Source organism: Carettochelys insculpta, chromosome 3 (assembly GCF_033958435.1).
Source record: "Carettochelys insculpta isolate YL-2023 chromosome 3, ASM3395843v1, whole genome shotgun sequence".
In the NCBI taxonomy this organism is placed as follows: domain Eukaryota; kingdom Metazoa; phylum Chordata; order Testudines; family Carettochelyidae; genus Carettochelys; species Carettochelys insculpta.
The window spans coordinates 169531879-169543141 of record NC_134139.1 but is presented as its reverse complement, the minus strand read 5'-3'; positions in this window follow the sequence as shown (position 1 = coordinate 169543141).

Here is an 11263-nt window from a genome sequence, read left to right as displayed (position 1 = left end):
TTCTCATGTCATAAGATGCAGTTCTCTTTTTGTTCAAGAGAGCAGGACATAGACAGATTACAAAGTGTTTTGTAGAAATTGGCTGGAAAGCTATCCATCCATCCGAGGGGCCTGGAGCTCTGGACACTGGCTTGCTGGCATGACTTGCAGCCCCTAGCCAAGGTGTGTTGAGGGAATCTCTGCTTGCCGTCCCTACCCCCAGCACCAGCTCTGAAGTTGCAATGGCCAAGAACTGCAGGTATGGGAGCTGCACTTTGGAGTTGGTGGGCATAGGCAGAGTGTACCATGCATAGGGTACACCATCCATCCTGTTTTTGCTGGGAGTGTCCCTTTTTTTAGTTCCCTGGAGAGTGTCCTGACTTAAAAAAAAAAAGAAACCTTAACAAAACAAAAAAACAGGCTAATTATCCTGTATGTTGCAAAGCAGGGACCTGAATTTTCAGGAGACAGCCCTTAAAACAGAGGGGCTGGCTATTTAAAGAGCCAGCAAGAGAGGCTGGAGGAGATGTGTGGGCGCTTTAAAGAGATTGTGTAAACCTGCTGTCGCCAGGAGCCCCCAGGACGATGGGCAAGGGGGTTAGACGGGTGATAATGGGTTTGGAGGCATCGCATAAAGGACGGGGGACGGGGCTCAGGAGGAAGGGGACAAGGCAGGTAAATCATGGAGGAGGACTGTGTGAGCTGGATTAACTCTTCTGGAGGCCAGGCCTATTAGATTATGTGGGACCCTCTAGGATCTGGGGTGGGTACAAAATTCATGGGTTCAGAATAGGGGCTGCAGGCTGGGCCAGAAGGCCGGGCTGTGAGATGGGCTGAGGGTTCTCTGGCTAGGAGTGCATGCTCTGTGTTAGAGCCTGAGATGAACGGTTGGGGTGCAGCAGGAGGGGGCTGCCGGCTGGGGCCCAGAGGTTTGGAATCTGGGAGGGGGCTCAGCCTGGCCCACTGCCAGGTGGGGGAAAAGGGACCCAGGACCCCAGGCAATTTAAAATGGCTTAGGAGCCCCCGACTCTTTTAAATTGCTCAGGCAGGTGGAATCCCCTCACTTGGTGGATGCTTTCCCCGGGCTTCATTCTTTCTGCTTGTGCCTTCCCTCAAAGGCCAGAGCCACAGCCTGCCCGAACCTCTGAGAGGAAGTGGAAAAGGTTAAGATGATGGGAGAAATAGGGTAAGGGTAGGAAGTTTGGGTGCCCCCCTTAACATAGGTGGTAATGGTTTAGAAGAGAGAGAATTCATTTTACAACATAGTTCTTTAGGAGGTTGTAGCTACCTGAAACTGATCAATTTTTTTTTTTTAAATATCCTGTGTTACTTTACTAATTGATGGGTGATACATTAAAAACCGGAAGAACTTGACCATACAACCTGTTTATTTCACTTTTCAATTAGAACTGGATGTCCAGCTAAGGGATTTCCATCAAGTGTTCGCATTTGTTTGGGGAGGGGTATTTGAACCATTAGGCTATAGCCCTTATCTCATTGTTTCCCACCCCCCCCTCCCTCCCCCCACCCAAAGAAAGAGCCAGCCTTTGCTTGTGGCTCCCAGCCCCTGCCATTTTACATGGGTGACCTGGTGCAGTCACTATAAAAAGCAGGCAGCTGGTGAAGACCTGCATGCAAAGGTGGGTTGGGGGGGATAGATGGGGGGCTGGGGTGTGTCTGGCTCGGGTAAACGGGATGGGGTAAGAGTGGGGTGGTGGTGGTGGTGGTGCCTGAATTTGTGGGAGGGAAGGACAGCAAGATGAGGACAAGGCAGGCACTTCTAGGCCATGTCTACACTAGCCAAAAACTTCAAAATGGCCATGCAAATGGCCAGTTCAAAGTTTACTAATGAAGCACTGGAATACATATTCAGCGCCTTATTAGCATGCGGGTGGCCGCAGCACTTCGAAATTGACGCAGCTCGTCCAGACGGGGGCTCCTTTTCGAAAGGACCCCGGCTATTTCGAAGTCCCCTTATTCCCATCTGCTCATAGGAATAAGGGGACTTCAAAGTAGCCAGGGTTCTTTCAAAAAGGAGCCGCATCTGGATGAGCCATGCGGCGGCGAGGCGCGTCAATTTCGAAGTGCCGCGGCCACCCGCATGCTAAGGCGCTGAATATGTATTCCAGTGCTTCATTAGTAAACTTCAAAATGGCCATTTGCATGGAAATTTCAAAGTTTTTGGGTAGTGCAGACATAGCCGTATAGAGCAATAACCACTTACACTCATCCCTCGTTAAACGAGTACTTTACTTATGGGTACTCACTCAAATGAGGGACACGTATACTTACCTTAGTTCATTCTGAGTGAACTCCCCCCACTAATGCGAGACTAATCCCCTCCCCGTGGCTCCAACCTGCCCTAGTCTGACCCCCACCCCACCAGCCCCACAGCCCTAACCTGCGGCAGCCTGACCTGCCCGCCCCCACTGGCCCTGCAGCAGCTTGACATCTGCCACCGGCCTTGTGGCCTCAACCTGAGGCAGCTTTAACCCCCATGCCAGCCCCACAGGCTGGCCCTGAGGCAGCCTGCCCCAAAGACCGGCCCTGCAGGAGCCTTAACCTTCTCTCTGGCCCTGTGGCAGTCTAAGCCCTGCACTCTGCCAGACTGCAGACCAGCCCCATGGCAGGCTGACCACCTGCAACAGCCCTGCAGACCAGCCCCACAGACCAGCCCCCCAGGCAGCCTGACTGCTATGCCAGCCCCACAGACCAGCCCCGCGGCAGCCTTAAACCCCTGCCGGCCCCACGGCCCCAACCTGCGGCAGCCTTAACCCTCCACACCCAGCCCCCCAGCCCTGCAGCAGCCTAACGTCCCCCCCCCCAACCAGCCCAGTAGACCTAACCTGCTACGGCCTGACACTGCCCCCCCCCCACTGGACCACACACCCAACCTTCAGCAGCCTGAAACCCCCCCCGCCCACCCGCCGCACGTATCCAACCCACCACCAGGTTTTAAACCTCCCTCCCACTCATGGCCCCAAGCTTCCCCCAGAATTTAACCTTTTCTGACCCCCAAACCCAAGGTTCACTTACCTTTCAAAACCAGCACCACCTGCTACCACTCTTTCACCCAGTTAGGAGCACTAGGAACCAATGAGAGACTTTTACCTGAATTTTAATGAGAATTTAGTGTCCCTCTTATGAGTTTTCGCCTGCAAGTAGAAAGTTGGGAACCAACTGTGCTCCTATAGTGAGGGATGAGTGTAATTGTAATGTTTACCTATTTTTGTTATACTAATGCAGCATATTGTTTAAATGGGTGCTCAGTCAACTTAATATTATTTTGAATGTTTGGACTACCTAGTTCTGACGGATTGCCATTGAACTCGCTTAACTCCAAGCAATTTTACCAGTGTCCTATATTTCACATAGGTAAATGTGGTCACCCTTACCATGCAGAGTGGCCTGGACATGTTGTCCACTTTGAGGAGCACAGCAGCACACATCCAGGGCAGGCAGGGATCCTACCTTAGCTCTGCTGCACCACTGATGAGGAGCTGCCCAAGATAAATGCCTCCCAGCTGGAGCCTACACTCTGCAGTTCCACCTGGATGCTAACCCCCTAACCTAGCCTGGAGAACCCTCCAGCACTCAAACACCCTTGCAGACCCACCTGCACTACAACCTTGTCCTGACACTTTCCCCTCCCAGACCCCACTCCTCCAGAAGGAGTTGCACCCCTTCTCCCACTCCAATCACTTGCCCTAGCCCTGAGCCCATTCCTGCACTCCACGCACCAGGGAAACCATGAAATCAAATAGCCCCAGGCCCAAAGGAGAGATAATCAGGCCCTAGACTGAATGGATGCACAACTGTTTCAGTCTGTTAAGCTCCCCTAAAAATCAATACAAGTTCTCTTTTGCCCATGCTCTGTATTTTCAGGTTATACTTTGGATGGTTAGGGTAGTTTATTTTTGAAAACTTTGTTATTAAAGGAGTATGTTTAGCAGAAGGAAACAAAGCAGTTGATAGTTCTAGATTTAAAAAGAATGATCAGGAAAAAGAAGAGGAGTAGAGGAAGGGGAAAGTCTTTCTTCAGCTACCAGTACAGATTGTACCTCTTAAAATTGGTATTCCTTGGTCGGGGAACATTGCTTGTCCGGCAGGACCAGGGATGTTCCTGGACCACAGCACCTGGCAAGAGGGCAAGCTGCGGCCTCTGTCCTCAGGCAGCTATAGGGGGCTGGAGCCAGCATCCCTGGCAGGCCCACGGTGGGACAGCTGTGCAAGCAAGAACCTGTGTCCCTCAGCAACCTGGGGGCGGGCAGCTGCACAGGGCTCAATCTGGTGTCCCCAGGCAGGCCTGCAGGGCCAGAGCTGGGGCAACCACGCGGGGCCAGAGCTGCATCCTGGGCAGCCCCATGAGGCCAGACTCTGATGGCAGTCCCAGGGGACCAGGGCAACTGTGCAGGGCTGGTGACACAGCCCTATGGAGCTAGAACAGCATCCCAGGCAGTCCCACATGGCCGCAGTTGTAGCCAGCTTCCCCCGGCAGTTCTGTGGAGCTGAGGCTGGGTCCAGAAGCAGACGGTTGGAGCTGGCTTCTCCACACAGCTCTGTGGGTCCGGAGCTGCATCCCTGGCAGCCTTGCAGGGACAGAATTGGAGACAGTGTCCCTCAGAAGCCCTAGCAGCATGAGTGGAAGCCCCAGCAGCAGCCAACGGCAGGGCACCCACATACCACTGGGAGGCTGAGCAGCCCAGTGGTGGGAGGAGCGGGGGAGAGAAGGGGTTGACTGATTGGGGGGCCAGTGAAGGGGAACGTCTGGCAAAATTCTATTGTCCAGCACCAGCCGAGTCCTGACCATGCTGAACCATGGAGGTACAACTTGTAGTAGTGGATGGGTCATGGTGTCACATGCCTCAGCTATAATTTCTGTCCTTCAAGCAGTGATAAAGTTTTTCTTTGGAAGTTTTATACTTCTTATAAAACCAGTCTATGGTTTTATTCTGCAGTCTAAAACTGCCTCCCAATTTACAAATGACGAGCCAATTAAGAGAGCTACATCTTACCTTGTAATCTGCCCTTAGAAAATTTGTATGTAGTTGGGAGTTTTTCCCGCATGCTGCAAAATTCATTTAGGCACAACTTTAAAAACAAGCTAGCACTATTTTTAAAAGGTTGGGAAACATTTAAACGTTATACTGTAATTTTAATATCATTGTACCTCTTCCTCTTCCATTAGGACATACCTGAAAATATTTATGCACAAATGTACAGTTATTCACAACTCTGTCTTCAGGACCAGAGACTTAATCAGATACAGGCCACACAGCTGAGCCAAGACACACAGAACAATCTGAAAGTTTTGCATTTTTTTATCACCTGTACAGAAGGCAAATATTGTGAAGCTACATTGATATTAATAATCCATAATATTCAAACTGAGTAGTTTTTACATAGTCTTTTCTAAAAAGGATTAATATGTTTTTACCATAGCTATTCCCAGATCCTGAGCATGAAGTTATCCTTAATATATGCCATGAAACACAGCAATATATAAAATTATATTTTAATTCATATATTATGAAGCTTATTTCATTACTGCAAGGCCTTAATGGAAAATGCTGATATGTAGGGAATCAGATATTTCATCATTAAAATAGTGAATGGAAAAGACACAAATTATAAATATTCAATAAAATGGTTATTTATGCAATGAAACCAGAGATGGCCATTCAAAACTGCTCTGTTATATAATGACCCCACGTACATTCAGTGTTTTCAAAGACAGTTGAAAGTGACTTCTAAAACTGTATCAAGTGGGAATTTCTCTGAGCTTAATAGCAGAGCATTATAGGCTGTGTCTACACTACAGACTTACTTTGAAGTTAACTTTGAAGTAAGGAGCTACTTTGAAGTAGCCTGCAGAGCATCCACCCACACTTTTCCTTATTTCAAAGTTAACTTCGAAGTGAGGGAGGCTAACTTCAAAGTCACTACTCCATTGCTGGGAATGGAGTAGTGCCCTACCTCGAAGTTTTACTTCGAAGTAGGATGTGTGTAGATGTTCTGCACTCACTACTTCAAAGTAAGGGGTCCATCAAGATGGTGCCCCCCTCCCCCTGGAGTACGGAGAAGCTCTGGCCAGCCAAGACAGGGCTCTATGTTTCTTGCTGATGCTTAACAGGAAGCAGCTCCCCAGCAACCCCTGCCAGGAAGCCGAGACCGTGCCACAAGTAGTTGGCAGCACGAGCTCCTACTTGGACTGCCCCGCTTGAAACACAACCCAGCGTCCGCACCCCCGGCCACCATGGCAGCATGCCAGGACCCCCCCACATGCTCCCTCAGGAGGCCCCAGACAACACCTCCAAGAGCTCACAGCAGCTGGGCAATGGGCGTGCCAGGAGTGGACCCTTCCGGACTGAGGCAGAGCCGAAAGACCTCACTCGGGTGGGGGGAGGGTGAGAGAAGGTCCTTCGGCAAACCAGCACCCTCCAGAGAAATGCGGAGGCCTTTGACCAGCTGGCCAGTGGGATCGCCACCCAAGGGCACCCCGATTGCACTAGCAGCAATGTGCGGATAAAGGTGAAGGAGCTGAGACAGGCATACGTCAAAGCCCAGGATGCTGCCAGCCAGTCGGGGCATGGGTGTGCCAGGAGCGGTACTACAAGCAGCGGCACAGGCTCCTGGGGCTGCGCGAGGTGGCCGCCCTGGAGCACCTCGTCGATGCTGCCGGTCCCTGTCCCCCATGGACACCAATGTGAAGTGGGCCCCTCCAGCACCACCAGTCCCCCGCATGGGGACCGGCCCACCAAGACCCAGGGCGACGATGAGGGCTTCAGCAATGGGACCCTCGTCATCGTCCTCCCCTCCAGGCCACACACCATCCACCCGTGCCTAGCCCTGGGAGGTTGCACCTGGTATGTATGAGGCAAACGGGATGTCACAAGGGCTGCCCCCCACCCCCCCGACACAGCCCCACAGCCCACGTGACTGGGGACAGTGGAGGGGGAGCAAACCTTAGGGCAGCTGGGATCCCATGGGGCTCACAGGCCATCAGGGGCCCCAGCTCCCCTGGGGTTGGGACCCAGCACCCCTGGGCCATCACCCAGGCCCCTTCTGTCTCCACAGGTCCATCGTCAGGCAGCCGCCACAGCCTTTTGGAGCAGGCCTCAGCCACCGGGGGCCAGGAGGCTGCCCCATTGCCCCAGCCTGCATCCCCCCCACCATCATGGCTGAGCCGCATAGAGACAATGTGGAAGGACGAGGAGGTGGCCGCCAACGGGGCGGTCATGTGGGAGATGACGGTGGTGCGCCAGGACTGGCTGGCAATGGAGCAGGACACATGGGTGTGGCTGGCCGGCAGTCTGGACACCGTGGCCCCAGGCCTTGGCTGCCTTCCTCACCCAACCTCCCACACCCTCGCCAGCCTGGTCCACAGCCGCCCCTCTGGCAGCCACCACCCGCCCCCGAAGGTGCCCACCTGTTGCAGTTGAAAGTTTTATTCTCTTTTACTCTCTTTATACTTTGAATTTTAGGCTTAAAAATGTAACAACGTAAAGTAGCACATTAACACATGTAACATTTTATTGATTTTATTGAATTAAGGTCTTTAATTGAATATATGTCTTTTTGTTTTAGAATTTAGTGAGTTTAGTAGGTAAAGAGACAGGGTTTTGGTATTATGTCTATATTAATAAGATTAGAGGGCTGTTGAAGGCTGAAGCCTTAATTGTTCGATTTACAATGCCTTTTACTCTGCTTTTCTCTGAGAGTCCTTGTATGAATTGTTTAGGTGTTAAAGTGGCATGTCTGTGTTGAGATATAGATGTGAAGGTTGTCCCCAGAGCCAGATGGCCAAGAAAGGAAGGGCAAAGCGTGGGCGAAGACAGATTTAACGGTGTCAGAGAAGGACCTTCAGTGCGCACCCCTGGTAAAGAAATGATTGGATTGGCAGATTGACAACTCTAAAGCATGGAGCAGGCACCCTTAAAGACAATTGATTACAGGATGAGCCTTTCGGAGATGTTTTGAGAACGACTGCTATCAAAAAGATAACACACCAGTCACAGACTGACACAGCAACCCTCAACGGAGGAAAGGATTATAAAAGCAGGGTACTTTGCCATGGGACTTTGGGTTCATCTTGCCACCAACTCCAGGAGAGCATAGGATCACGACCAACAAGGCCCTGCTCCCTCTCTGTGATTGATCTAGCTGTCCACTAGATTGATCCAGGCTCTGGACTGGTAACTATAACATAATTTGGCAGGACTGTGTGCATCGTGTGTATGTGTGTGTGACTGCAAAGCATATGCTATTGTTGTATTCTCAGTAAATGCGGTGTACTGCCTTTTCCCCTATTAAAAGATCTCGTGTCCTTTGTTTAAAGCTTAACACACCACATGGCAGACTGGTTCTGGCCACCCCTATCAAGCTGGCTTGGTGACTCCTGGCCAGGCCGGGTGCACCTGGCTCAGCTCCAGTGGGCCCCCCTGCACCTCCACCACACTCCTAGCTCCCCATGGTCCTGGCCCTGTCACAGCCCCGGACAGGGCCCTGCAGCTGCAGCCATTGCGGGTCCCAGCCCTCCATGCCGCTGGGTGACTGAGCCTTCTCCCATCCCAGTGCCCCTCCAAAGTCAGTCTCCCCACACAGCCCCCCGCCTCCCCTCTGTGGACCATTCCCCCATGCATTGTAAATAGTATGTCGCAGTCTGTTTTGGTTTCCAATTACATTTATCCCCCAGTAAAGTTTTATGTTCCCACCCTAACTCCAAGTCCCTGGTGTGTGGTGGGAGAGTGGTGGTGGGGGGAGTGGGAGGGGGGCGTTTGGTGGGGGAGCGTGAGGGATGGGCAAGGGTGGGGGCCTGTGGTGCAAAGTGTGGCTGGGAGAGTCAGGGCAGGCCCTGCGTAAAGGCCTGGCACAAGGCCTCCCGGGCCCTGACCCCATCCCTCATGGCATGGGGCAATGGGCAACTGTTCCTACCCAGCCCGCTGGTCCACAGCCCAGCCCTGGATAAACAGCTCCCACCTGCCCTCCACAAGATTGTGGAGGCCACAGAAGCTAGCGATCACCAAGGAGACATTTGGAAGGATGACATCCAGCCTGGTGAGGAGGCTGCAAAACCTACCCTTCAGCCTTCCAAATGTCGACTCTATTGTGCCTCTGGTGTGGTTGAAGTGGCTGTTGAAGGTGTCCTGGGTTGGTGCGGTGTGTCCGGTATAGGGCCATGTGATCCACGGGTGCAGCAGGTACACGGCATCAGCCACGACGCAGGGGGCATCATGATGTCCCCGAGCAGAAGCTTCCGCAGGAGGACATACGTACCCTCCTACTTCTGGCATCCCAGCTACAAATCTGGAACACCCAGGTGTCATGGGTCCTGCCCGGCCACCCAACACACACGTCCAGGAAATGACCCCCTCACGTCCAACAAGGCCTGGAGTACTACCTACTGTTACACCTTCCTGTTAACATAGGTGTCCCCACTTTGGTCCAGAGCCCGGATCGCCACATACATACCGTCCAAGGCTCCGAAACAATTGGGGAAGCCCAGGTCCGCAAACCCAGCGAGGGCAGCAGCCAGATCGCCCGGGAGCACTGTGTTGATGGCTCAGATGACCTGCAGGGGAAAAGGAAGACACATCAATGAATGCCAAACCGGGAGGCCCCCAGTCTCTTTGCTCCCTTCCCGCCAGGGGCCCCCTACCCCTTGCCCAGCAGCCCCCTCCCCAGGGTGGGTCTATGGTGGGGGGGCAGACTTACCTCAATCAGCACCGCTCTGATGGTGACCTTGCCAACTCCAAATTGGTGGCCAACAGACCGGTGGCTGTCATGGGTGGCCAGCCTCCATAGTGCGATGGCCACCATCTTCTGCACTGGAAGTGCTAGCCGCATCTGTGTGTCCTAGTGCTGGAGGACTGGGGCAAGCCAGTGGCAGAGGTCCTCGAATGTCTGGCAGGTCATCCTGAAGTTTCTCAGCCACCGCTTGTTGGCCCAGTTCTCCAGCAGCAGCCAGTCCCACAACTCACTGCTGGTGGCAAAGGCCCACAAGCGTCAGATCGTGAGGGCCAGGGGAAGGGCAGCAGGGCCATGGCCAGGGCATGGAGGCTGGGTCCCATGTGGGTGACCCAGCTGCGCCACTGAAAGCCCAGCAGGCTGACCAGGGTGGAGAGGGGATCATCCTTGGGGACGGTGTGGCCAAGCATGTTCTCCAGCTCTTCTCCCCAGCACGTGCTCTGCTGCTGTGTGAAACCTGGCTGCCTTGAGCACGAGCAGGGTGGGGGTGTTGGGAGGGGCCCTTTAAAAGGGTTGGCTGGCTGCAAACCCAGAAGGGCTTGTCGGCCATGCGAACCCTCCTGCCTGCATCATTTCCTGGCCCCTTACTTTGAAGTGGGGGAGCTGACTTCAAAGTAAGAGAGGGACCTTTTTGTGTGGAGATGCTCTACTTTGAAGTTGCTTACTTCGAAATTCTATTTCCAAGTAAGCAACTTCAAAGTTATTTTGTAGTGTAGACGTGGCCATAGAAAAAGAGGACATGGTAGATAAATCCTCAATAACTATACAAGAAGAAAAAGTTACAGGGCTTGATCACAGTTGGCAATCTAAAGGAGGGCCGGAAACTATGGGTTGGAATCTATAGGACAATGAAGCTGGTGTTGTTGGTGCTTGATAATGGTAGGCTTTGTTTGTTAAATGAATTTGAAGAACATGGCCCATGAATGCTGCACTTAAGCAATTAGTATTATACCAATAACAAGCATACAGGATCTTTATAAGGGAAAAACACAATACACTGCACTTATTAAAAATACAATAGAAAAGCAGCTAGTATATACTTACACAGACACACACACACCTCCTGCCAGTGGATGTTTATAGTTGCAACTCCATCGCTTGCCTTAGCCTGGTGATCAATCAGGCTAAGTACAAGGGAAGGAACCAGGTTCTGTAGAATCAGACTGAGGCACCAGCAGTGTCTTGAAGAACCCAAAATCTGCCGCAAAGCAACTCCTTCCTATAGCATTGGGATAAGTAAGTTTCCCACTGTCATGCTGTAATCAATCAATATTTGATGAGTGAGTGTTTTCTTAAGTTACTCTTCTCAACCTTTATCTACTGTTTCATCCTGGTGGTTTCCAGCACAGCTTTCTTGTCCGAGTTGATAGGTGCCTGTCTCCTTTCAATGTCAGCAATCTGCTCTCTTCTTACATTTCGATGCAATCTTTGGTGCCTTCACCTCTGCCTCCATTACCTCCCTAGAATGTCTTTTCTGGTGATGGCCTTCATCCTTATCTCTTAACACTCACATTCCTTGTTTGCATAAAACAGGGTT